Genomic DNA, 26,987 nt, shown 5'->3' with positions numbered 1-26,987 from the left:
CCCAGGTGATTTTACACGTATCCAGGGATAAGGATCATGGATATAAACACAAGGAAGGTAAAAGAGGAAAAAGGAGAGAGAGGCTAAGCAAAAGACCTCCAGAAAACAAGCACAAATCACGACTGCCAATTTCTGTGTTTAAGGCATCAGCTTTTCCATTTAAACGATGCTCACTAATTTCACAGTACCCTCTGCTGGTCAGGAAGAGTATCTATTATTCCTAGAACTAAGGTACAGAAGAAATGTCAAACTCAGTTAGTTGAAAGAGAACACATTTAGAAACAATCAACTACTGAAACTCATTATTTCCATATTTTCTCATAATTTAAGTGTAACGTGGGTTGACAAATATCGTGCAGGCAAAGACGGTTTTAAACTGAACCGCAATAGTCAGGGGCAATTTTTATTACGGGATGTTTAGCACAGTCTCGGCCTTCACGCACTAGATGCCAGCTGGAAACCCGCCCTCCCAAAGTTATGACAACCAAAATCTTCTCTAGACATTGTTAAATGACCCCCAAAGGGGAGGGGCAATACTCAGTTCATAAAAAATACCTTATTAAGAACTAGAGATTTATTTTTAAATAATTATGGAATTTGTTCATGTATAGTGTGTGTGTATAGGAATGTCCCCCCCCCCTTTTTTTTTGTCTTTTTGCCTTTTGTGGGCCGCTCTTGCGGCATATGGAGGTCCCCAGGCTAGGGGTTTAATCGCAGCTGTAGCCACCGGCCTACGCCAGAGCCACAGCAACACGGGATCCGAGCCATGTCTGCAACCTACACCACAGCTCATGGCAACACCGGATCCTTAACCCACTGAGCAAGGCCAGGGACGGAACCCGAAACCTCATGGTTCCTAGTCGGATTTGTTAACCACTGAGCCACGATGGGAGCTCCTCCTTTTTTTTTAAATTTAGGCATCTTGTGATATATAAATCTAATGCAGTACCAGTTTGACATCTGCCAGTTGTTTTAACTTTTCACTTTAAAGACCAAAATTAAAACCTCTGAACTTATACTTTCCAACCTGAAAGAACCAAATAACTTATATTTTATAATTCTAAAGTAGCATCAGTAAAGCAAATGTTATTCTTATTACTATTAATGGACTGTACTAAAAGAAAATAAATATAACACTTATTTTGTATTTACTTTGAAATGTTCCCACTGAAATCAATTATAGACATTTATTTGAAAGATGCTACCATGAAGGCTGCTGACTCAAATGCTGATAATGGTTACTCGAAATTAAATTTACGGAGTAACTAGAAAGTAGATTGAATTGGAACCAATGAGGTTTTATATTATTAATTAGCAACATTTTCTTTAAAGACAGGCTATTGTTTTAATATAAATGAGATGTTTTAAAATCATCTTCCTTTAGTGCTTTCAATTATCACACGGGCATAAACCAAAGACCCAAAGAATTTCAAATGATTACAGATACTATTTAGGCAAAAATTCTCAAGTGTCAGTACTTTTAATGTTGTGCACATCAAATTGTAGTAAAAAGACGACTATAAAGTTGCAGACCCTCTATTTCCATGAACAGCACACTGCATTACAGTAAACCGAGTTTATATTCAACCATCAAATGTGGTTCTCCCATTAGTTCACTTTGTGACGGGTCTGAAAACAAACAAAAACAAACATATTAAAGATTCTCAAAACAAGATAAATTCAATGATTCTACTCACATGAAACTTTACAACAGGCAAAACTAATACAAAGTGACAGAAAACAAACCACTGGTTAGTTGGGGTCAGAGGTGGAGGAACTGACTGCAAAGGGACCAAGGAACCTCCGGGGATGATGAAAACCTTTTACATCTTGATTCAGGGTGGGGGGGGGGGGAAGGGGGGAAGACAGTTACTAAAATTCACAGAACGGGATGCTTAAAATGGCTGCATTCTATCGTGTGTCAATTATTTCAACTGAGTTGTTTTTTTAAAAAGAAATACCAACTGAAAAAGTTCTCCTTTTACACAGTTGCTAAGTTTTCCGGTGGCTTCCCAGATGACTCTAGGAACACTCTCTAATTAAGATTCAACAATCCTTAATCTAATTTGCAAAAAAAAAAAAAAAATTATCTCTATCATTTTGTGCTCTGTTGCAAATATATTTACACAAATCAGAATTCTAGAGCAAGAAAACCTTAAAAACCTTCAGTCTCTTGTTTGTACTGATAAGTCAGACAAAGGTCTTCCTTTAACTGAGCACCGATGCTAAGCTGCCTACAGACAAAACCTTTTTTCTTTTTTGCCTTCTACTCCTCAACACAGGACAAGAAACAGAACACACACCCAAGGACTTAAACTGTAAAATCAGTTTGTAAAAATAATCATTAAAATAATGATCCCTAAGAATAATGACTACGATCAATCTGGATGTTTCCTCACGGGACCCCTATGGGACTGGGGATTGATTACTGGGTCACATCAGTCCAGCAACCTCTACTCTTTCATTTCTTCTTTTGATCTTATGCAAGTTCTCGGGCTAGGGGCCACAGCTGCTGGCCCACACCACAGCCAAAGCAACACTAGATCCAAGCTGCATCTGTGACGTACACCATAGCTCACAGCAACACCGGATCCTTAACCCACTGAGCCAGGCCAGGGATCAAACCTGTGTCCTCATGGATGCCAGTCACATTCATTTCCACTGAGCCCCCACCATGGGAACTCCAACGACCTCTACTTTTGACGCCTGTCACACAACAAAGCAGCCCTAGCAACAACTGATGCTGTTATACTTGCTACCAGAGTAACTGCGGATACAACAGGCATTCAAAACCTAAATTAAGAAAAAGGATGTCTGCACATAAGTACCAAGAACAAGAGATGTTTGCTGCAGCGCTGTTTCGTGTATGTAAGAGAGAAAAAAGTATACATCCAGCAACACATGTGGACGCAGTATGCGTACTGTGAGACACAGCATGACACCAACCGCGTTAAAGACACAAACCCGAAGCAATGCCCAACTTTTTTACTATGTATGTTTGTATGAAGACACAGAGGAAAGAGTCTGGAAGGATATACACTAAAAGCAGCAGGCAATCAGGAAAGGAAAGAAAGAAATGGGTTTGGGGTAATCACGGAACACTTGAGTTTCAGCTGTAATATTTTCAAATTTTAAACAAAATCCTTCATTTATAAAGGCAACTCTGCTTCTTTAAGCTACTGGCGTTAGTTAATATTAAATAAGTCACTTGCACCACGTAAGCAAGGCCCTGGTCTAGGGCCTCTGCCATGGGACTCCCAGGGAGGCCAGGGCCTCTTGGTCAGTCTGTCTCCTCATCTTAAAGTGACAGCACTGGAGGAAATGGAAGGCTGTGTTCGGCTTTCAGAAGTTGAGCTTTGACTTTCTTACTGCGCTGCCCATACACCCTTCCTTCCCTGTAAAATAATGTGCACTGTTCCTGGCAAAGCACCTCCCTGATGAGCAAGCAAGCAAAGCCTTCATCATCTCCAACTCTTTAAAAAACATGAATTGGTGAATTATACACATTTTCGGAGTTCCCATCGTGGTTCAGTGGGTTAAGAAGCCGATTAGTATCCATGAGGATGTGGGTTCGATCCCTGGGTTATAAGGATCCAGCGCTGCTGTGAGCTGTGATGTAGGTCGCAGACGAGACTCAGATCCCGAGTTGCTGTGGCTGGGGTGTAGGCCGGCATCTGTAGCTCTGATTCAAACCCTAGTCTGGGAACTTCCATATGCTGCAGGAGCAGCCGTAAAAAGAAGAGAAAAAAGACAGATTTTCATCATGGTTCAATAGTCTTCATGTGGTGCTTAGATTCACAGACCACTCCCTCGTTACAGACTTAAACTTCCCTCTGAATCAAAGGCAACGAGGAGAACGCGGGGAGCAAGAGCTTTCAACACTCACCAGGGATCAAGCACCTTACAAGGCACTGGGGACACAAAAGTTAACAACACAAAGTCCCCAGCTCTCATGAGGCTTGTATTTAAGTTGGGGAAAACAAATAAGAAACAAGAACAACATGGGTAAGTGACACGCAGAGAATTAAAGTGAGGTGACAGGGTGGCTGGGACTACTTGAGACTGGGTAAGTCAAGGAAGGAGTGACATTTACACGGGGATCTGAAAAATGGAGGGGGGTGGAATACTGTGAGCAGAAGGACTAGCTAAGGCAAGGCCCTGAGGTGAAGCCATAAATGGACCATAAATTATGCAGTCACAGTTCCCTGGAGTGCAGTGCAAGGGTCTCATCCTGACAAAACCCACCCACCTAATCAGGGCATCTTTCCAGTTCACAGCTCCCTTACAGAGATGCAGTTAAAATGAATACAAAAAGACATCCACAAGATAGCTAGTGACTTTTAACCTAGAAATTTTATCACATCAAGTCACAGCTTTAAGCCACTCAATGGCTTCCCACTGCAAACTCGGCTGCTGTCTGTGAGGCTCGGGCTCCTCTGTCCCTAACTGGGCTCAGGCTCCTCGCCTTATTCTACTTTCACTTCCCTCACAACACGCCAGCTACAGGGCCTTCTTAACACACTGTTACGTGTGTTGAGAGACAGTTCTCTAGGGGGCCTCTCGATTCTGCGAATCTTGGAAGTGGAGGCATGACCGCCTTCATTCTGGACTCTTTCCAAGGCTGTCTCTAAGGAGAGATCGTGTTTCCCATGCAGCACACAAGAGGCAGGCTGAGAGCCTGTTATAAAAGATTCGGGCCCCCTGAACTTGGGGTTCCCCAACTGTAATGGAATATAATCCGTATGTCGGTTCCACCTAACCCTCTTCTTGCTGCCCTGGGGGAACTGGGGCTCAGGGACCCAACAGGAAAGCTGTTGTTCTGGCTCCTCTCCTGCTGTGAGTAAAAAACTGCCCTCCCTCCAGAAGTCTGTCTCTGCCAGCATCCAGGAAACCCCGGCAGGCTCCCCTGCTAGATGTCAGTGAGGTAAGACCTTAAACCCTTCAGAGCTCTACAGCTGTTCTCGGGTTAGAGACCCTGGACACACTGCTTCTTCTGTCTCAAACATTCTTCCCTCCACTTTAGCTCAACTAATTCAAGTACTTTCCAGGAATCAATGTATATGTCATATTCGCAGAGGTGCCTGCTCCTCCCACCCAACAACAAACTACGTATCTTCTTTATTCCTGGAATTTAACCACAATATGTAACTGCATGTTCGTGCTTTATCTGTTAATGTTTACCTGCTTCATTAGAAAGCACATATGTTTTACTTTTTTTTACTGTCATATATTCAACGCCTAGCCCAGTGCTTGACACACAGCATCTGACTAGATAAATCCTCAGTAAGTCCTTCTCCCTTTTTTCACACAGCTTTACAGAGGTTGGTTTTTAAATGAAGGCATTTTTGTAACTAATTACAAGTTAGTATGGACCTGAGCGACCACCTTACAATTTTAAATGAGGTCCAGGTTCAATGTAAAACCTTGGGAATTCTAGGTTTCCTGCATTTCAAAGTTCCCCCGGGAAAGATTCTCAAAGAGGAGGCTCACTCACTAGACTTCTGCTGTGTCCACAGCATCTCCTTACCAGACATTAGCAGCCAAGCAAAATTAACATAATTTAATCTTGTCAGGTTTTTCTGTTTCTTCTGAAATTCTCGGGCATAATGAGCAGAGGCAATACTGGACAGAATTATATTTATCTTCCTCAGAACCAGAAAAAACAGAGGATGCTGTATGCTGAGGATGCTGAAATCACTTATCTCATACATAATACAATTAATTCAGAGAATTTTGTTAAAAATGATAGACTCTTCTTTACTATTGACCATCTACAGAAACACAACTATTACTTCGGGGGAGAGGGAGGCTACTGTTGTTTTTAAAACTACTCTCATCCCACAAATGTTTAGAATACTGAAACAATCCTTGTTTAAGCTGCCCTAAGAACATCATATTAGCCTTACACATCAGACTTTATTCTCAGGGCAAGAAATGAATGACTGTCATTAGTTGACTGAAATGACTACACTCTCAGAACTCAATAAATAATTTTCACTTTTAAAACCAGCTAAGGAACAGTGATTACCATCAAATTTTATCTTATTTCAGTGAATAAACACAATTGAATGCAATCAGCTACAAGCTCCATGAATACAAAGACACTGTAGGTTTCGTTTGCTGCTGTTACCTTAATCATTATTCAGCCTCCAACAAAGACACGGAGTGACACTTACCATTAAGAATATCTTCAAATCCAATAGTCTCATCATTACCCCGCAAAATATCCAGTGACAGGTTTGAGCTTGGAAGAAATGGAAGACGCTGAACCTTTAAGAAAAGTGTAACAGGACAAAATTAGGAAAAAAAAGAGAGAGAAAATACACATGACCAAATTTCACATTCTTCCCTTTGCTTGTAAAATCGCAAAACTAAGTAAAATATCTATTTAACTGCAGGGGCACAGGGGGAAGGACAGGTTCATATTTTAGGTCCAAACCAAATTTTTAAAAACATATCAAAACTTTATTCCTCGAACTAAATAAAGGCACTGAAATTGAACGCTTTTACTAACACTGCATAATTCCATTAAGTTTGTACATATTTGGGGGCTTAGCTTCTGTCCAGAAAAATAAAAGCATATACTATGGGATAAAACGCAAAATCCCAGAGCCTAACGCCATGCTTTGTTTCTAATAAATGCGGGATAATCAAATTCCTGAAGAAATTCCAGCTCTCTGAGAGCATTATCCTACCTAGTAAGCTCACTACTCCTTGCTATGTTGTTTTGTACTGGTTATGACCCTTTGACCCTTTAAAGCAGAAAACAGTAGTGATAACCAGAAATGAAGATCAGAGTCACCGTAGGCCTTTAAAAAAACACGATGCCATTCTGAACTAGTGTTATCTACTTTTTTCAATTATCCATTCAGTTATTCAATGAATACACCTACTGTAGGCTAGTACTTAAGTACAGAGGAGAAAGTATGGGCTGCAGAGTCAGTGAGACCTGGACTCAAATTCTGCTTTTACTGCTTACCAATCCTATGCCTTTGCCTCAGTTTCCTCATCTGTGAAACAGGATAACAGCACCTTCCTCTCACACCTGTAGCATGGCGTGGTATAAGGTGCGTATATATAGTCACTGGCACATAGAAGATACTCAACGAACCCGAGTATCTTAAATTCAATGTAACCCTCTCGAAAAAGAAAAACATGTAAGTAGATGCAGGTAAGTTTTCAGACACTGAGCTGATAATGTGTAGTTTTCCATTTCAGGCTCTTTTCTCTATGAAATAAGAATCAAGGTCATATCCTAAAACGAGGAAAAGCATGATAGGTTGCTGGGTAGAAGAGAAGGTAAGGTCGGTACAGCTGTTACGGAGACAGAAGACCACGGACGGCTAGCAACACCCCCGTGGGAGGCAGACATAAAACTGACATCCACACACTCACCTGCTGTACTGCCTTGAATTCCATCTGTAGTTTGAGGGGAGCAAACAGACCCTGGATGTTTCTCAGGGTGGAAAAGTTCATTTTATCTTGGTTGAGCTGGAACTACAAAAGACAACAATGTAATTTTAAATGTTATACTCAACCTTCTGCTTTCAAAACAGGTAGCATTGAAACATAATACTTAGTGGGAGGATTTCAATATCCTTAACTGAAATAAAAACAAAGTCTTTTTTACTACTTCAACAAATTTTAGAAAATATACGTCTGTATTTCACGTAGCATGCAGGTGCACTTCAGCAGTGTGAAATTACCACCCAAAATTTAGATTTACAAAACTAATAAATTATGGAATGTTCTTCGCGTTGCAAAAATATATTTACACAGCATAATTATATTTTGGTGCTTTTGATGAGAATTACTACAAAAAAAAGGTATAAGTACTCTGAAATTCAGAGTTACACAGGGACAAAAATTAATGAAAGATTTCTAAGTATGAAAGTATCTTCTTCAAAGGATTTCATCAAAGAAATAGATTTATTACACCATCCTGTTAATTAAACACCAATGTTTAGACTCCACTTTTTTGAGCAACTGAGTCTGGGCACCAAATTCTTTATGTACAATTTGTACTGGGTAGTGACGAGCAATTTTTTTCTGGAGCCATAAGCACTTATATTACTTCTAAAAAACAAGGTTTACTCCACCTAAATGAGTACAACTTATCTTTTGAACCCGAATAAAGAACTTCATGTTCATCTCTTTAAGTATTTTTCTTGAACTTTTGGCCCAGTCCTTTGGTCTATTGTGATGTAGTTGAGCTATCCATCAAACTGAGCTATCCTTACCAGATTTTTCTTCTACAACCCTATTTACGTGACTTCTATGGTTAATCGAAAGTCATTTTTTGACTTGAGATTTTGTAATCTTTTTTTATTCTTTATGCAGCCACACCTGCAGCACATGGAAGTTCCCAGGCTAGGGGGTGAATCAGAGCCACAGTAACACCAGATCCGAGCCACATCAGTGACCTGATGCTGCAGCTTGCAGCAACGCCGGATCCTTAACCAACGAAGCCAGGGATGGAACCTGTACCCTCACAGAAACATTGGCTCCTTAACCTGCGGAACCACAATAGCAACTCTGAGATTTTGTAATCTTTGAAAAACAATCTTCCGAAGTCAACTTCTTCCTTTTTTTTTTTTGTCTTTTTGCTATTTCTTGGGCCGCTCCCGTGGCATATGGAGGTTCCCAGGCTAGGGGTCCAATCGGAGCTGCAGCCACCGGCCTATGCCAGAGCCACAGCAACGCGGGATCTGAGCCGCGTCTGCAACCTACACCACAGCTCACGGCAACGCCGAATCCTTAACCCACTGAGCAAGGGCAGGGACCGAACCCGCAAGCTCATGGTTCCTAGTCGGATTCGTTAACCACTGCGCCACGACGGGAACTCCCGAAGTCAACTTCTGAGCATGAAACCAGAATGCACCTAAAGCAACTAGGGGCCTCTTTATTTTCGCATCCAATTTGAACTTTAATTTCATCATCATCATCATATTTGTTCTACACTTTCTCCAAGATCTTTTCCCCTTGCTAAAGAGGGAGGGAACAAAAAAGAGGATGAGGTCAGCTTTCTGTTCACCGCATAACACTGCACCACCAACCCCAAGTAGTAAGATACTTTGTGCTCTGAACGTGCATCTAAAAACCCTTTAGTTTGTCTTTAGAACATCGGTATAGTCTATATGCTCTTTGGGAATGACCTTTCCGCACCTAACTCTTCAAATATCCCCTCTTCCAGGAAGCCTTCCATAGGTGGCTCCTCAATCCTTGGTCCTCCGCACAGCTTTATGAAGCCCCTATCCACTGCTTGTCCTCCCATTAAATTCTCTGTCAGCCCCTTAAGGATGGGACTGTATCATATTCGTCTGTGTACCTCCTGCCCCTAGCGATAACTTGGAGATGGAGGGTTTGAAAAGAGGTCAAGGCTAGAGACATGGGCTTGGAAAAAATCAACAGCAAAAATGGCAGGGAAAAGTATACAAGAAACAGGATCATCAAATGAGAAAATATTTTAAGAGGAATAGAGAAGGTGGCCCAACCTCTAGAAATGTCCATTAAAAAAAAGGGGGAGAATGTGTAGAAAGGGAGCCTTAGTGAGACGGTACAGGGATAACTTGAAGCCCTACTCTGTAAGGATACTGAAAAGAAGGCCTCGATTTCTCCATGGTCAAATGTGCAACAGCAGAATTATCTTAATAACGTATTTTTCTACTAGAGGACAAAAATAAAGCCACAGGTAACGTACTTACATTTTTTTCTGATAATTCAAGAGGATGACTGGGCAAAAGTTCATTTCTGACACAAGAAAAGCTGAAAATAACATTTAAGATAGAGGTTATATATCACTCAACATCTAAAGCTCAAAATCACATCTATAAATATTGCAATGTAATTAAATGGCACAAGGGAGTTTGGGTGGGGGGGATGATGAAACTGTTTTGATCCAGCTTGTGATGGTGACTACAGGACTTGATGCATGTATTGAAATTCACAGAATTACACATCTAAAGGAAGAAAAAAGTCACATTTACTGTAGAATTGTTTGAAGTGCATCTATTATAGATACTGGTGGTCAAGACTTCAATTCACTGGGAGAACGCTCCAAAACATGGTACTGATGACGCCCTATAGCTGGAAGAACTTTAATGAAGTATACTTATTACTATTGCTCTGATGACATCATTCTTGTACTATATAAAATATCTACGCTTTTTCTGTCTGTCCAGAATTAACTCATATTCAATAGTAAATGTAATTTTTTCTTTCTTTTTTTTTTTAGGGCTGCACCTGCAACATACTGAAGTTCCAGGCTAGGGTTAGAATCAGAGCTACAGCTGCTGGCCAACATCACAGCTCACGGCAATGCTAGATCCTTGACCCACTGAGCAAGGCCAGGGATCGAAGCTACATCCTCACAGATTCTAGTCAGGTTCGTTACCACTGAGCCACGACAGCAACTCCAGTAAATGTTTTTCTTTCTTTCTTTCTTTCTGTCTTCCTTTCTCTTTGTCTTTCTGTCTTTCTTTCTGTCTGTCTTTCTGTCTGTCTGTCTGTCTTTCTTTCTCTCTTTCTTTCTTTCTGTCTTTTTAGGGCCGCATCTGCGGCATAGGGACGTTCCCAGGCTAGGAGTCAAATCAGAACTACAGCTGCTGGCCTACAGCTCAGCCACAGCCCAACCTACACCAACACCAGCTCTCAGATCCAATAAGCAAGGACGGGGATTAAACCTGCATCCTCAAGGATACTAGTTGGGTTCCTTACCACTGAGCCACGACGGGAACTCTCCCAGTAAATGTACTTTTATGGACACATGCCGAACAGTCTGTTTGACATTTACTGAACACCTACTACATATAAAGTACCATGCTAGGTGACACAGAGTGAGAACCAGGCCACTAGTCCGTGTCACTCTAGATTTATAAAGATGGTATCCTATATCTTATCGTCCACACCAGGATTTGAGAACTGAAAGAAACCTTAGAAATCCTGCAACAATAGTAGGTACAGAATACTGTCTCTGTACAGAACATTATCTTTGAAGTGGAATTTGCAAATGGTTCTGTCACGGCAATCTTCCAGACTAAATGGGCAGAGAAAAGACCATTTTATGTGACCAAAAAAAAGGAAAACAAAAACCAAATCAAAAGACTTGATTGTTGGCTAGCTTATGAATTTGACTGTACTATAGATCAAACTTTATCTCCAATTCCAAAGGCTTCAATACACCGCACCTTTCGCTAAACAAGGCAAAGGCAATCATGAGGCTGCTCCCAGAGATGGAGTTAGAAGGGCCTTCCAGTAAGACTGAATACCTTAAAACTACACATAAAATTTTAAATTTCACAACTCAGTACCTACATGGAAGAGGAAGGCATTATCCTTACTTGATTAAGCTGAAAAACGATCTGTCAAGAAAAAGAACCAGTGCTAGAAACTGAGACATAAACATATAAAGACAGAAAGGCCATCGAGGGCAGAGGTGTAACTGTGCTGAAACTAGAAAAGAAAAACAAGAGCAGCTAACACCTAGGTAATGCTTACCAATGTCAGATACTGGTTTAAGTATTTTCCGTGTATTAATTCATTTATTCTTCCAAATAACATATAAGCTATTACCAGCCTTATTTCACAGATGAGGACACTGAGACAGAACAGTTAAGTAATCTGCCCAGAGGCAAACATCTAGCTAAGAGCAGAGCCAGGACTAAAACCCAGAGTCCAAGCTTTTTACGACTCTGTTCTAGTCTCTCGCCCCAAAGTAAAGTAAATTACAGTAACAGTTAACAAGACAAAGAAACAAATGAGCCTCCCAAATTACATCAGCAAGAAGAAGAATCCTACCAGTCATGCCACAGGGTACCATCTCCTAGGAGGATGCCCTGTTCTAGACACCTACTACCCTGATAAGATGCTCCTTCCACTAAAGTAAGGATCCAAACCTCCTTTCCCTTCCTCCCCTAAAGTGTATTATTTGCTATCTCCTAAATTAAATATATACTTATGACCTATCAAAATCTTTTTAGGAGTTCCCATGGTGGGAACCATGGCAAGCCTCACTGGTGTTCATGAGGATACAGGTTCGGTCCCTGGTGTTGCCGTGAGCTGTGGTGTGGGTCGCAGACATGGCTTGGATCCCACGTTGCTGTGGCTGTGGTGTAGGCCAGCAGCTGCAGCTCCAATTCGAGCCCTGGCCTGGGAACTTCCATATGCTGCAGGTGAGGCTGTAAAAATAAAAAGACCACAAAGTACAAAACAAAATTTAAAACACTGTGGCAATTTACATTGTATTATAACAAAGTCAAAATCACAATTTCCCCACATACCCTTTTCGAAGAAGATCTTGACTTTCAAAAGGTCCACTTGCTGAAAGTTCAGTAACTGGAATACTGTCCTTTAGCTGAGATCCAAGTCCTCGGGCATTCTACAGCACAAGTAAAAAACATTATTAAATACAAGAAAAAATTTTAAAACGCACACTGAACATCTTTGTTAAAAATACTGTTTAAAGGAGTTCTCTTCTGGCACAGCAGGTTAAGGATCTGGTGTTGTCACTGCAGTGGCTTGGGTTTGACTCCTGGGCCAGGAATTTCCACATGACATATGGCCAAAAAAACAAACAAGAAAAAAACAATGTTTAAGCACTATGGAGCAAAGATGAGGGCTTTGCCCTCAGAGAGCCCACAGTCTAGACAACCACCAGGAGCCTTAGCATTACGGGAGAGGGATACACACGGTTCAGTGAATAACACTGAATTTGGGGGCAAGAAGGATTCCTGGGTTGATCCGTAAGCGCTGTCGTATTGAAAGGCATTCTAGGAGAAAAAGAACATGGCTAAAGGTATAAAACATAAATGAACAAGCTGATGACTACATGTGTGAGTAGAGGAGAAGTAAAGGCTGGCAAAAAGGAGCAAATGAAAAGACTTAAATACGCAAAAACAATCGGATTTTATTCTGAAATTGATGGAGCACCTCTGAAGGGTTGTGGCATGATCAAATTTACTTTCATTGGCAAGATCCCTCCCTTGGGTTAGAATGATTGGCACAGAAAGAAAAAAGTTGAGGACAGAGGCCTGGGGAATACCATTCCTCAAGGATCAGAAAAAACAAGGAAAACGGGATTAGGAACAGACAGAATAGCTAGAAGAGAGTAGTCATAGAAGCTAAGAGGAAAAAAATGGATTTCATTAAGTGTTTGATTCTCATAAGAGGGTACTATCTATGAAAAATAAATATATCTAATTAGGATGCTGTAAATAAAAACAAACAAAAACAAAGACTCACAGTATACATTTGGTACTGGTGTACTGGCACCCTACTCATTTATACTGAGTATTACATCACTTGTTGCTGAAATGTAACATCCTTACAGATGCTGTATTCTGCAGAAAAGGTAAATTCTGCAGAATTTACAGAATTTTCTGCAAATCTGCAGAAAAAAACGTAAAACAGCTACAGGTGGTTTGGTATCCAGTCTTATACTCCTCTATGAGAAGCTATTCGGAGAAACCAACTCCCCCCCCCCATCTTTTTGCCTTTTCTTGGGCCACTCCCGCGGCATATGGAGGTTCCCAGGCTAGGGGTCCAACTGGAGCTGTAGCTGCCAGCCTATGCCAGAGCCTCAGCAATGCAGGATCCGAGTCGTGTCTGCGACCTACACCACAGCTCATGGCAACACCGGATCCTTAACCCACTGAGCAAGGCCAGGGATCAAACCTGCAACCTCACGGTTCCTAGTCGGATTCATTAACCACTGAGCCACAATGGGAACTCCAAAACCAACTTTTTAAATTGGCTTTTCACTTCATTTATCTATTTTATTAGGTCAGGTACTTTAAACTGTCCAGGGTTTCTTCAATCTATCGCCTAGTCCAGGCTCTCACACCTGGATAACGTCAACAGCACTCTACTGGGACGTGCTGCCTCTAGCCTCTTCCATTTTCCAATTCTGCAAAGTATGGTTTGCCTGATGTGCAATCTCCCCCACCAAAGCTGTTAAAAAACAAGCAAACAAGCCTTTTGGTGATTACACCTAGAACTCAAGACCTGCACAACAGGTTTCAACTCCCCGACAGAGAAGTCATGATTAACTAGGAAAAGCAGCTCAAATCGAGTGTGGATTGTCACTAACCTAACATGTGCCTGTGATGAAGGCAAAGACCCTCTCTGGTCCTGCTCACTCATCCTTCCAGGTTTCTGAACTCCTTCCAGGACTTGACTTGTAGGGTCCTATTGTTCCAAACACACCTCCTCTTACTTTCTACGCCAACGTTCTCCTCCTCCCAGGCTGCTTTATCATACCACAGAGGGAACGTTTCTTTTGCACACACACAAAAGGTGAATTCTGATCTCTGAGTTCCAGTGTAATCACTTTCCTAATTCTTTTCTGTAATCAGCATTAGTACACGTTTCTAATAAAGTAGTGGAGAAAAACGAATCTATGAAACGTTATGCAACACTAGTTAAATAGAACCTCTTTTATTTTATAAAACTTCTGAGTCTTTATAAAACCTCTAGATCGGCGGTATTTACCAAAAGAAACTTTCTAGATTTGGAGGATCCAGCAGCAATATTGGCATCAGAGTCACGGACAAAGATCAGGAATCTCTCCTAAATATCGTAACTTAAAAGTTAAGAAGAGAAGAGAAGGAGCGGGAGAGGAGGAGATCCACTAATAATATTGACAAACAGGGGGCGGCAGCTATCTAGTTTTTTCCCCAACATCTGGCTTACTACAAGCTTCCAGAAATGTCTGCAGAGTTACGCTGAGTGATGGAAAGACGACGTACAGTTGTGGGTTTGCTGTCAAGGCAGTTCCGAGGGTCGGGGGTGGGTGAGGAGTCTGAGAACTCGGCTCCCAAAGGGTCCCCCCTCGGGGGAGGGGTACCCGGCAGCTCCGCACCCCAGGCCTTGCCCTTTCGGACAGTCCTTTCCGGCTTGGCGCCAAGTACGGGAAGGGGCCAGGCTGGGGCGGGGGGGCTTGGGGATGCGAGAGAGGAGAGGAGGGGGGAGAGGATGAAGCCAAGTCGCCGCTCACGGGCAGCGCCGGAGCCCGGCCCAGACCTCGGCCACGAACCCCCGACCCCGTGACTCGACAGATCATGGCGCCCGAGGCCGGCCTCCTCCTCCCGCCGCCGCTACCACCGGGGGACGGGCTGGGAGACGGCGGCCTGCCCTTGCAGCCACAGACCCGAGCCCGCCGGCCACTGGGGTCGTCCGGGGTCTCACTCACCATCTTCGACTCGCTCTTCTCACAGCCTCTCAACCCGTTACCGTCAGCCGGCCCCGCCGCTCACTTCCGTTTCCGGGGTTGCCCCCCCACATCCGCCGGAAGTGCGTCCGTCCGGGCGAGGAAGGAAATAGGGCGCGGGGCGCCGGTAGGGAGCCGCGCGGGGCCGGGGCTCCCACGCCTGTGGTCCCGAGGGACCGGGGGCCAAGGGCGCAGTAAGGGCGTGGGCTGGAGGGGGCGGCGGGCGAGGGACGAGGGCCGCCGCGCTGTTCGCTTTGCGGAGTTTGGAGATGGGCCATGCGCCTGGCGAAGTGCTTCGCCCTGTTACTACCGAATCTCTTTGTGGTAGAGATTACGTTTTTCATAAGGGTAAACGAGGCCTAGGGGGATTGAGCTAGACAGACAAACGGGGAACCCAAGGCTTTGCCCAGTTTTTTAATTTTTTAAAATCATGTATCAAAGGCCAGCTGTGTTCAGGACCCAGTGCTGAGGCTGAGAATGCAGAAAGCAGCCAGGCTGATGGGGTTCCTGGGCTACAGGAGTAAAGGAACTGTTGGGGGTGCGGAGGGTGACAGCTAAGAAAGCAGTATGGTTATGACTGACCTTTGGGGGCTCTTACTATATATAGTAACAGTTCCAAATGCTGTACATGAACTACGGTCTTTGATCCTTTCAGGAATCTTATGAAGTGGGTACTACAATTCCCTCGGTTGCATAGGTGCAGAAAGCAAGACGTAAAAGGAGTTTAAGATGCCCGAGGTCATGTGATCATTATAGTTACAGTCATAACACTATACTGTATGGTCTTCCAAATAATACGTGATAAGAGACTCACGCTCTGTCACCATGAGATGACACCATGTCACTATCTGGAGATAACTTAAGGAGTCCTTGGGCTGACAGCCAGGTGTAAGGGTGAACTTGGGAGAGTAGTTGAAAAAACATTGCTGGCAGGTTTGCTTGCGCAAAATGCGGCGTGGGATAAAAGGCCAATGTGGCTCAAGTTCAGAGAGTGAGGTGGAGAGTAATGTGACATGAGGCTTCGTAGACGGAAGCAAATTATTTATTCCCTGTGTGCCAGATCTAAGGAGGAGGCTTTACCTTTAAAAAGCCCCTGAAGGATTTTAAGAGGGAAGTGATAAGGTTGTGTGTGTTCTGCATATCCACTGTCATGGTCCGACAGCCTTGAACTTCTGGGATAAGGCAGATTTTTGAGTCTTCTGCACTGCTGTCCTTATGTCTCCCTTTGTTCTTCAGAATGACCGTGTTCACCTTGAGGTTTGAGCTTGAATGTATCACTTGCATCTTTTCCTTTCACCTAATCTAAGTTCGAGCTAAGGAGAAAATTTTACACTACAACTCTTTAAAGAAAGGTCCTTTTAATGTTTGTTAGCTACTCACAGTTCAGTCATTAACAATTTATTGAGCATTTGCTTAGTACGAGATTCTGGAGCTAAAGAGAAGCAAAAGCCATTTTCCTGTACTTGAGATGCTTTTATTTTCCTGGGGTAATAGGAATGTAAATAGGTATTTAAAATGCAGTGTGGCAAATGCTTAGTGGAGAAAGGAGCTGGATCAGGAAGCGGTTGGGGATAGGGAAAAACAGCATTTGAGGAAGAGCAAACGTGGAGGGCAGGGACTTGCAAAAGGGCACACGGGAAGATGCTCTCCACGTGGCTGTAATTCTGTGGGTAGGTGGAGCTAAATGAGATGAGACTGGATGGATCGGTTGGGGCTAAAGTGCCGGGCCCTGTGGGGTGTGCTGCGGCTTTGGACTTTTGCTTATAGGAAACAGATAACGGAGGTCTTGTCATAAACACTTGACATTTAAAAAAAAAAAATTATTCTGGTGGCAGCATGAGGGCTCTATGGCATCAGGAGAGACCAGGAACCAGAGTACCATTTAGAGTGTTGTGCTAGTCCGAAGCAGAGATGGTAAAGGTGTGATTGAACGGAGCTCAGCATATTGGAAAGACTCTGAGAATCAGTGGCAAGGAAGGATGAACCTGAGAACTAGTGGAATTCAGGAGGCAGCTGGGAGAAGGGGAACTGCCTTGGAGACAAAAAAGATGGTCAGAGAAGCAGAAGGAAAACCAAACTGCTCTCTTAGAATCTAGGGGTTGGGGGAAGAAAGTGTTGAGAGGTAGAAAGTAGCTCAAAAGCAAGATGAGAATGTGATTTTAAAGTAGCTTTAAAAAATTGGAGTTCCTGTTTCGGCTCAGCAGGTTAAGAACCTGACGTTGTCTCTCTGAGGATTTAGGTTGATCCCCGGCCTCACTCAGTGGGTGAAGGATCCAGGATTGCTACAAGCTGTGGAGTAGGTGACAGATGTGGCTTGGAGCCAGTGTTGCCAAGGCTGTGGTGTAGGCCTCAGCCACAGCTCCGTTTTGACCCCTGACTGCAAGTGCCGCCATAAAAGGGGAAAAAAAAATCATGAAGCCTTGAGAATAGGCCTTTGGTGACCAGTGTGAAAGCAGGCGAGGAGAAAAATCACCTTGTTTTGAGTACTGCACTCAACCAAATTTATATCCTTTTAAAAAGGTTTGTTAGAGCATCAACTAATACAAAACAGTGTTGAGTATGCCAGGTAATTTAAGGGATTAAATTAGGTTTGATTCTAGAATGGTTTGCTGTGGTTGCTTAAACTTGCTGTATGCTGTGTAGTTTGGAGGATACAATAGAACAATAATAGTTAACATCCCTGTTCTTAGTTCATCCTCAGTTACCCTATGAAGTAAGGACTATTGGGGCCACATTTTACATAATAAACTGGCTCATTGTGTGCCTTGTGTGAGAACAAATATCCCATTTTACTTTTTAGTCTTCCTCAACTTACCCTCAGGCCTCGATGGCAGAAATATTTGCCAAATGTATGTTATTTAACGTAGAAAACACTCCCTCCTAGACTGCAGGCCGGTGATGAAACGTGGGTGAGAAGCAGGTGAATGAGCCCAGCCAGGCAAGCAGCTGAGCCTGCTTATTAGGAGATGTGAGAGCATGCCCGCCTGAAAAACTCCCGTGGCTTTGCTCGAATTCTCATCCCTCCGAAAGTAGAGAAAGGGCGGGGTGAAGTAGACGCCTGCCTTTGCCTGAAGACGCAGTTGACTGATGCTGTTGAATGATGAGCAGCAAGAGGTAGGCTGGCATTTTCTTGCCCTGTGGGTCAGGGCAAGTGGGAGAGCAGACACCACTGGACAAGCTTTTGAGGAAAGAGGCATCACTTTTGAGAAAGCTGGGTTTCCTCCGGGGCTGGGATGTGCAGAGAACCTGGAGCAGAGAAAAAAGCACTGGGCAGTGCAGCTGGAACAGATTGGAGAGGTTTAGCTGCACGGTCCCAGGGACACAGTGGCCGAGGCTGGTGAAGGGTTGGGGGGCTGAGCAGATAGCAGAGGAGTGCCTGAGGGGGAGAAGCCAAGTTCTCTGTGCCCGCATGCTGCCTAGACACCCTGTACACACTTCACCATAACCTTTAGCCCCCAGCCGCTGTGCTCTGCTTCCAGCTCTGTGTCTCTTCCACGAGCTCGGGCGTCAGCGGTGATGTCTTACACATTGTTGTGGCTGCATCGGGCGCGTAGAAAGCACCCAGTAAATGTTTATTAAATGAAAAGTGTGAGAAAGAGCAGATCAATGGATAGTTGTGACGAATAGATAAGACTGATGAATATGGTTGGGAAATAGGTTGGAGATGGATATGGGTGATCTAGGAGCACTTATTTGGAGAAGTTTCTGGAGCAACCTCCTGGGCCTGGAACCCAGCCCTAAAGCTCAGCACTGTGAGCCAAGGCCCTGAATCCTTGTCTGGTTCCCCTTACGCCCCTTCCCCCAGGGCTAGACCTACCGGAAACGGGCATCCCACCCCAGAGTTCACACTTGTGACATCCGCAACATCAGGAGCCATAGGCGGGGAGTTCCCGCTCTGGCACAGTGGGTTGAGGATCCATTATTGCCACAGCTGTGGCGTAGGTTGCAGATGCTGCCGGGATTCGATTCCTGGCCAGGGAACTTCCATGCGCTGTGGGTGCGGTGGAAAATTGAGCCACAGGTGGGTGGGTGTGATGGGCCCTCCCCCACCAGCTACAAATTCTTTCCAGGCCTGCTTAGCCTTTCTTCCTCCCAGTCTCAGAGGGCAGCTCTCAGCCAGACGGAGTCAGAACAAGGGGGTTTGGAGAGTGGCTGGTGGCCATGGTTTTCCCTCAAAGTTTAGGGTAGGGAAGCATGAGCGCTCCATTGCTTGAGAGATGGGAGGGAAAAGGAATTCACTTTGTGTCTAAAGTTTGTAAAACATGACTGTCTTCAAGGTGCCTCATGCTTAGAATGTTGTGTGACTGTTTCCGTTTTAGAAATTGCTCCCTTTCAAAGTTGGGCAGGGGTGCCAAGCTCCTGTGGTACAAAGCTCAACGAGAAAGAAACAGACGTTTCAGAGGACTTCTGGAAAGAATATCTAAATTCTTGCAGTGTCAGCAACGGTTCAGTGTGCTTAATTTAAGATAAATCCTACTTACACAACTGTCTTGGCAGGTCCCTTTACGCATGTTAAGAGATGGAGGAATATGTTACCTCGAGTTTTATTTGACAGACTCTTCTCTAAATTCTTCTGAAACACTTTGCTGACTGTGATTTCAGTTGGAGCTGCTTTTAAAAGAGTGTCCTTTGATTATGAAAAGCTGGGTTTTGAGAGTGCTTCCTAATGTAAGCGCTTTTAAGCACAGGTGTTTGGCTTTCCCGGTTTACATCTGCGTGGCATCAGGTGCAGCAGAGGCTGGCATCCCCTTTTCATGTTTTCACAGCCCTGCCTCAGGTCTGTGTTTCTGAGCCGTGGTTTATATTTTCAGCTTGGTGCGTGTTTACTCGCTAGTCTGCACGTGGCTTGTAGAATTTATCCAGTGAATTTTAAGTGCTAGCCTTGTTTTTTTTTTTACCTTCATTTGCCACCCCACATGAAGGAGTATAGAGTCATTTTAATATTAATGAAAAAAAGTAGTTCAGAAGGCATATCTGCCAAAAACATTGTACACTGCCTTACAAAGCCGAGTAATGACACATGTTTGCTATTGAGGTGCTGTTTTCAGTGACACTTCTGTCAGTACTCGCCTCCACTGGCTGAGTAATTGAGAGGGAAGTTTTTATATTTTTGACAATTCAAAAATTAATTCCCTGAAGTCAGTTAAAGAATCGAGAAGAAACTCACCTATATTCAAAGCACACCAGAAGGGTGTCTCAGAAGGAATTTACATTAATCTGATTTGGAATCAGAAAGCAGATTTAGAATTTAAAAGCTGAAAAAGACCGCCTCAGTCACTCTGCCTGATGGATCTACTTGACTTTTTTGTTTTTTCCTGCTGGAAGCAATACATGCTCATTGTAGAAAGTTAGAAAACCCCACAAGGCCCAAAGAAGGGCATGGAGAACGAGATACCCCCGGGAACCACGGGTGCTCAGACTTGGGGGTGACAGAATATATTCTTTCGTTTTAAAGAAAATAGAGTGACTCCACTTTCTGAGTTGGGAAGTTTGGGCTTTTTTCATGACCCCGTTAGGACTTAAAAAGAATGTCATTCTGAAGCCTTAAAAACTCCCCTCCTTTTCTTCTTCAAGAAGGGGGATTTTATAAGTGAGCTGGGAAGTTTTCTTTTGGCGTTTTTCATGACCCTGTTCGTACTTAACAAAATGTCATTCTGAAGCCTTAAAAAACTCCCTCCTTTTCTTCTTCAAGAAGGGTGAATTACACGTAGGCTATTTAACATTTTTCATTCTGTCAGCGTGTTTGGATGCCAAATGGCTCTTCTGAGTCATTTTTGAAGGTGTGTTTTCTTGACACTTTGCCAGGAAAATCATAACTCTTAGAATGCTCCATAGCCCTGACCATTCAGTCGGATTTATGGATAGATACTATGTCCCATGTTTTGTTGTTTTCTCACAATTTTAGTGTCTGGGATTAATGCCAAAGGCTCTTCAGCCTCCCTCCATTTATTAGAGTCTACAACTAAGTTTGCACAGTAGGGTTTGGAGGGCGAAAGGACCTTACTGGTTTAGCCTTCTATTGAGGTATCTTGGCCTCGGTGAAAAAGCAAAGTGTGTTTCTACAGTTCCTCAGAAAGAGAGGATCACGGTTAGTGGCATTTATGACCCAGCCCCGGAGCCACAGGAGCTTAGGTGTTCCTGAAGAGCTCCTTGCCTTATTCCGCACGTCTTCCCTCCTGCTGCCGGTGATGTTTCGTCCCCTGAAATCCAAATCTGTGACTTGCCTCCTTCACGTCTCGTGGTCCTCAGTCTTGTCCTCCAGCATTAATTCCAGACTCTGTCGAATGACAAACAGACCGTCTGTGACGTGACTGCCAACCTCATTCTTTCTTGTAGGGCCGCCTCTGCAGCAGATGGAAGTTCCCAGGCTAGGGATCAAATTGGAGCTGCGGCTGCCGGCCTACAGCACAGCCACAGCAGATCCAAGCTGCATCGGCGACCTACACCACAGCTCACAGCCACACCAGATCCTTAGGCCACTGAGTGAGGCGGGGATCGAACCCACAACCTCATGGATACTAGTTGGGTTCGTTGCTGCTGAGCCACAACGGGAACTCCAAAGCAACCTCATTCTTAAATCCTTTCGTCACATCATTTCTCAAAAATGTCACTGCTTTCATGCCTGTCTTTTATTCCTGCTCTCCCTCTTTGTGGCGTGCTCTACTGCGTGGTCTCGGTCAGCCTCACCTCCTCTGTGAAGTCTTGCCATCCGGTCCCCCCTCTTCCCCCTGCCCCTCCCGTGTCCCCCGTCACCTACGCACACTTGTTTTACAGCATCTGTAACACATGGTTGCGCTTGTTTTCACATGTGCCTCTCCTTGTCTTTTCCAGCTTTTTAGACTGCAAATCCCACTCACCGTCTTTTGGGAGCCCTTTGTAGCTCTCCTCTTTGGGAGCATTTTAATAAATAGCCTTTTGGCCAGCTGCCTGCCTCCACTCTCCGCCACCCCTTCATTCCCTGTCCTCTCCAGGGCCCTGTAAGCTCAATAAACAGTGGCTGGATGTTTCAAAGGTCTGGTTGGGACTGGGTGAAACTAGCTTCAGGGCACAGTTAGCACTGGGGCTCATTTATTCCTATATCGAGGTTGCCTTGACCCCAGCACCAGAGGCTGTGAGAAACTAGACAAAAAATCAGGTGCAGACAGCCAGAAAAGTCTCGGAACCAGAAAGGTAGTGTTGCCAGATTTCCACCGGGGCTGCCAGGACCTGCGTGAGTAGGGTGTTCAGCAGTGTGTTACTGGGGCTTCCTTGGAGTCCTGGGTGGGTGTGGTCATGAAGTCAGAGCGCTGTCCAGGGACCACAAGGAGAAACAGAGTTCTTGTTTGGAGCTGGGAGGGGTGTACATTGTGGCCCAGAAAGGGCAACAGGGGTCTCTCGTCAAAATGTATTCCCTAGGAATCTGAAATTTAAAGATACTGTGGTTCGTGTATGATTACTTGGAATACAAAATAATTCCTTCCTTTTTCACAATATTATCAAATGATTGTTTTGAGACATCATTTTAAAAAATAAATGTAAACATTCAGACTGTAATTCAAATTGTTGATCTCATAGGTTAGAAGTGATGGTTCATTGTTACTTTAGTGTGTGTCTCCCTGCTTGCTAGTAGAATTAAGCAATTTTCATGTTTTTTTTATCATTTAGATTGCTTTTCTGTAAATGCCTTCTGTTCATACAGCCTTTGCTCATTTTACTATGGAGTTTTTCTTCTTCCTATAAATTTGTAGGCCTTCATTATGTACTATAGATATTAACCTTTGTCTTGTGCATAACAAATATTTCACACAATCTGTTGTTGTAATGGTTTTCTTTTGTTTATGGTATGTTTAACTTAAACATTTAAAATAAATGTCTCCTTTCCTTTACAACTCTCTGGCTTACTGTTTCAGTTGAAAATTTTTCTCTGGAGTTCCCGTCGTGGCGCAGTGGTTAACGAATCCGACTAGGAACCATGAGGTTGCGGGTTCAGTCCCTGCCCTTGCTCAGTGGGTTAAGGATCTGGTGTTGCCATGAGCTGTGGTGTAGGATGCAGACGCGGCTCGGATCCCGTGTTGCTGTGGCTCTGGCGTAGGCTTGGCAGCTACAGCTCCGATTCGACCCCTAGCCTGGGAACCTCCATATGCCGTGGGAGCGGCCCAAGATAGAGCAAAAAAGACCAAAAAAAAAAAAAAAAAAAAAAAAAAAATACTTGTAGAGAAATATAAATACAGAATCTTACAACTTCCCTTCATCTTTCATCATTGTCACACCAAACTGACTGCATTTTTTTTCAACTTACCTTTGTTGTCTCTAAAGCAGACAACTTAGCTTTCATAAAAACACATTATTCTTTTCACATTTTTTATTGGATTCAGTGATATTTAAATTACATGCTTATAATAACAGTACAGCTGTCATAAAAATTTTACTGTGTTTTGCAAGCACAGGGTATGATCCCTGGCCTCACTCAGTGGGTTAAGGATCTGGCATTACAGTGAGCTGTGGTGTAGGCTGCAGATGCAGCTCAGATCCTGAGTTGCTGTGGTGTAGGCCAGCAGCTACAGCTTCAATTTGACCCCTAGCCTGGGAACTTCTATATGCCATGGGTGCGGCCCTAAAAAGCCAAAAACGAAACAAACAAAAAAAGGAGTGCATTAAGAGAGCTTCTGTACTATGTTTGTACTATACTTACATATTATATGTTCTCTACTTACATATGTGTGAATCTGTGTGTGTTATATTTATCTTGTGTCTAGCCACATCGCTCAGTTATCTTACTAATTCTAGAATGCTCTTTTTAAAAAAAATTTTTTTGGTGTACAGTTGGTTTACAATGTTGTGTTAGATTCAGGTCTACAGCAGAGAGAATCGGTCATGCGTATATATAGTCATTCCTTTTCAGCTTCTTTGCCCGTAAAGGTTTATACACAGTATTGAGTAGCTTTCCCTGTGTTATACAACAGGTCCTTATTACCTATTTATTTTATATATAGTAGTGTGAATGTGTTAATCCCAACCTCCTAATTTATCCCTCTCCCTGTGTTTCCTTTTTGGCAACCATATGTTTGGTTTTAAAATCTTTTAGTCTGAATCTGTTTTGTGAATAAGTTATTTTGTATCATTTTTCTTAGCTTCTGCATATTAATGATCTCATGATATTTGTCTTTTGTCTGACTTATCTCACTGAGTATGATAATTTCTAGATCCACTCTTATTGCCGCAAATGGCATTATTTCATTTTTTATGGCTGAGTAATATTCCATTGTACCACATTTTTATCCATCCCTCTGTTAATGGACATTCAGGTTGCTTCCATGTCTTGGCTATTGTAAATAGAGCTGCAGTGAACATTGGGGTGCATATATCTTTTTGAATTGTGATTTTTCTCCAGATATATATCCAGGAGTAGGACTGCTTAATCATATGATAGTTCTATATTTAGTTTTTTAAGGAATCTCCATACTGTTCTCCATAGTGATTGCACCACTTTGCTTTCCCACCAACAGTGTGGGAGGGTTCCCTTTTCTCCACACCCTCTCCAGCATTTATTTTTTGTAGACTTTTTGATGATGGTTGTTCTGAGTGATGTGATGGTGGTACCCCATTCTAGTTTTGATTTGCATTTCTCTAATAAGTAGTGATGTTAAGCATCTTTCATGTGATTTTGGCCATCTGTCTTCTTTGGAGAAATGTTTGTTTAGGGCATCTGACCATTTTTTAATTGAGTTGTTTGGTTTTTTTATATAAAGCTATATGAGGCATTTGTATATTTGGGAGATTAATCCCTTCTTGGTCACTTCATTTCCAAAGATTTTCTCACATTCTGTGGGTTGTCTTTTTGTTTCTTTTGTGGTTTCCTTTGCTGTGCAAAAGCTTTTAAGTTTAATTATGTCCCATTTGTTTATTTTTGTTTTTTATTTTCATTATTCTAGGATGTGGATCAAAAAATATATTGCTGCAATTTGTGTCAGAGTGTTCTGCCTATGTTTTCCTCTGAGAGTTTTGTTGTATCTGGCCTTATGTTTAGGTCTTTAATCCATTTTGAGTTTATTTCTATACATGGTATAAGGGAATGTTCTAATTTCATTCTTTTGCACTTAGCTGTCCAGTTTTCCCAGCACCACTTATTGAAAAGCCTGTCTTGACAGATCAAAAGATTGTGGCATAGAAGGACTCAAGCTCAGCTTCTTTCATGAGAGGACCAAAATTACAGCTAACTGTTGAACAGGCATCAACAAAACAGACTGGAAGCTACCAAAAAAAATATCCTATACCCAAACACAAAGAAGAAGTCACATCGAAATGGTAGGAGGGGTGTTTTCACGATGTAAGTAATCCCTTAACAGCTGGGTGGAAACAGACTGGAAAATAACTGTATCTCAGAGGCTCTCCCACAGGACTGAGAGTTTGGAGCTCCACGTCAGGTTCCCACACTTGGCATTGGCAAGAGGAACCCCTGAAGCATCTGGTGTTGAAGGCCAGTGAGGCTTGAGCTCCACAGGACTGGAGGAAACAGACCCCACTGTTGGAGGGGATGCACAGGGTTTCTTGTGCACTGGCTTCCAGGGCAAAGCAGAGACTCCATAAGAATCTGGATCAGGCCTTCCTGTAGGTCTTGGAGGCTCTCCTGGGAGAGCAGGGTGTGTGTGGGGGGTGCTCACTGTGGGGCAGGTCATTGGACACAGAGGTCCCAGAAATAATCATCAGTGTGAGCTCCCCCGAAGGCTGCCATTTTGGAAAAACCTGGACCCACTCATCAGGGCTGAGAAGCCCCAAGCCAAGGAACAAACAGGGGAGGAACACAGCTCCACACATCACCAAACAGGCTGCCTAAAGTCCTTCCAGGCACACAGCTGCCTTAAATCACACCCAGAGACAAAGCCTCACCCACCAGAGGGAGAAGACTCAGCTCCACCTACCAGTGGGAAGGCACCAGTTCCCTCCATCAGGAAGCCTGCCATGAGCCCCTGTAACGACATCACCCACAAGGGGACAGACACCAGAAGAAAGACTACAACCCTTTAGCTTGCGAAAAGGAGACCACACAAAAGCTATACAAAATAAAGAGAGAAATATGAGCTAGGTGAAGGAAAAAGACAAAACCCCAGAAGAACACCTAAGTGAAGTAGAGATAAGAAACCTGTCTGAAAAAAACTTTGGAGTAATGCTAGTAAGGATGATCCAAGATCTGAGAAACAAATTAGAAGCAAAGATCAATAAATTGGAAGAAACATTTTTAAAAAGGCGTAGAAGATTTAAAGATTCAACAAGCAGAGATGATCAACACAATAACCAAAATAAATTCACTAGAAGGAACAAATAGCATAGTACAGGAGGCAGAAGAACAGAAAAGCAAGGTAGATGACGGACTGGCGGAAATCACTGATGTGGAACAGAATAAAGGGAAAAGAATGGAAAGAATGGAGGACAGTCTAAGAAAACTCTGGGACAACTTTAAACACACCAACATTTGCATTAGGAGAAGGAGGAGAAAGAGAACAGGCTGGAGAAAAATATTTGAAGAAATAATAGCTGAAAATTTCCCTAACATGGGAAAGGAATCACTCACTCAACTTCAGGAAGCACAGTGAGTACCATATAAAATAAACCCAAGGAGGAATACCCCAAGACACATTAATCAAACTGACAAAAATTATTTAAAGACAGAGAAAATACTGAAAGCAGCTAGGGAAAAGCTTTACAACAAATGCTAAAGGAACTTCTCTAGGCAGAAAAGAAAAGGCTACAACTGAAAATAAGAAAATTACAAATAAGAAGGCTCACCAGTAAAGGCAAACAAATA

The 26,987-nt window shown here is 43.2% G+C and overlaps 2 long non-coding RNA genes across 9 annotated transcripts in view; one reads left to right on the top strand and one right to left on the bottom strand.

The window, feature by feature from the left end:
- Nucleotides 534-15,290, bottom strand: POMP. Its single transcript, XR_002336632.1, has 6 exons — nucleotides 15,188-15,290; nucleotides 12,279-12,376; nucleotides 9,705-9,765; nucleotides 7,396-7,497; nucleotides 6,177-6,270; nucleotides 534-1,629 (listed from the first exon to the last, which is right to left on the bottom strand). It is a non-coding gene; the product is annotated as a proteasome maturation protein (long non-coding RNA).
- Nucleotides 15,258-26,987, top strand: part of LOC110255799 — a 26,851-nt gene continuing 15,121 nt past the window's right edge. For 4 of the 8 annotated variants that reach the window (XR_002336639.1, XR_002336637.1, XR_002336636.1 and 1 more), the window contains exon 1: nucleotides 15,258-15,332. This is a non-coding gene — a long non-coding RNA (uncharacterized LOC110255799). Of the gene's footprint in view, nucleotides 15,333-15,405; nucleotides 18,320-26,987 lie in introns of those variants that run through there. The other 4 variants (XR_002336638.1, XR_002336633.1, XR_002336640.1 and 1 more) reach the window with 3 other exon arrangements.

Source organism: Sus scrofa, chromosome 11 (assembly GCF_000003025.6).
Source record: "Sus scrofa isolate TJ Tabasco breed Duroc chromosome 11, Sscrofa11.1, whole genome shotgun sequence".
Classification (NCBI taxonomy): Eukaryota; Metazoa; Chordata; class Mammalia; order Artiodactyla; family Suidae; genus Sus; species Sus scrofa.
Note: the sequence above shows the minus strand (reverse complement) of the source record. Positions and strands in the feature narration are given on the sequence as shown.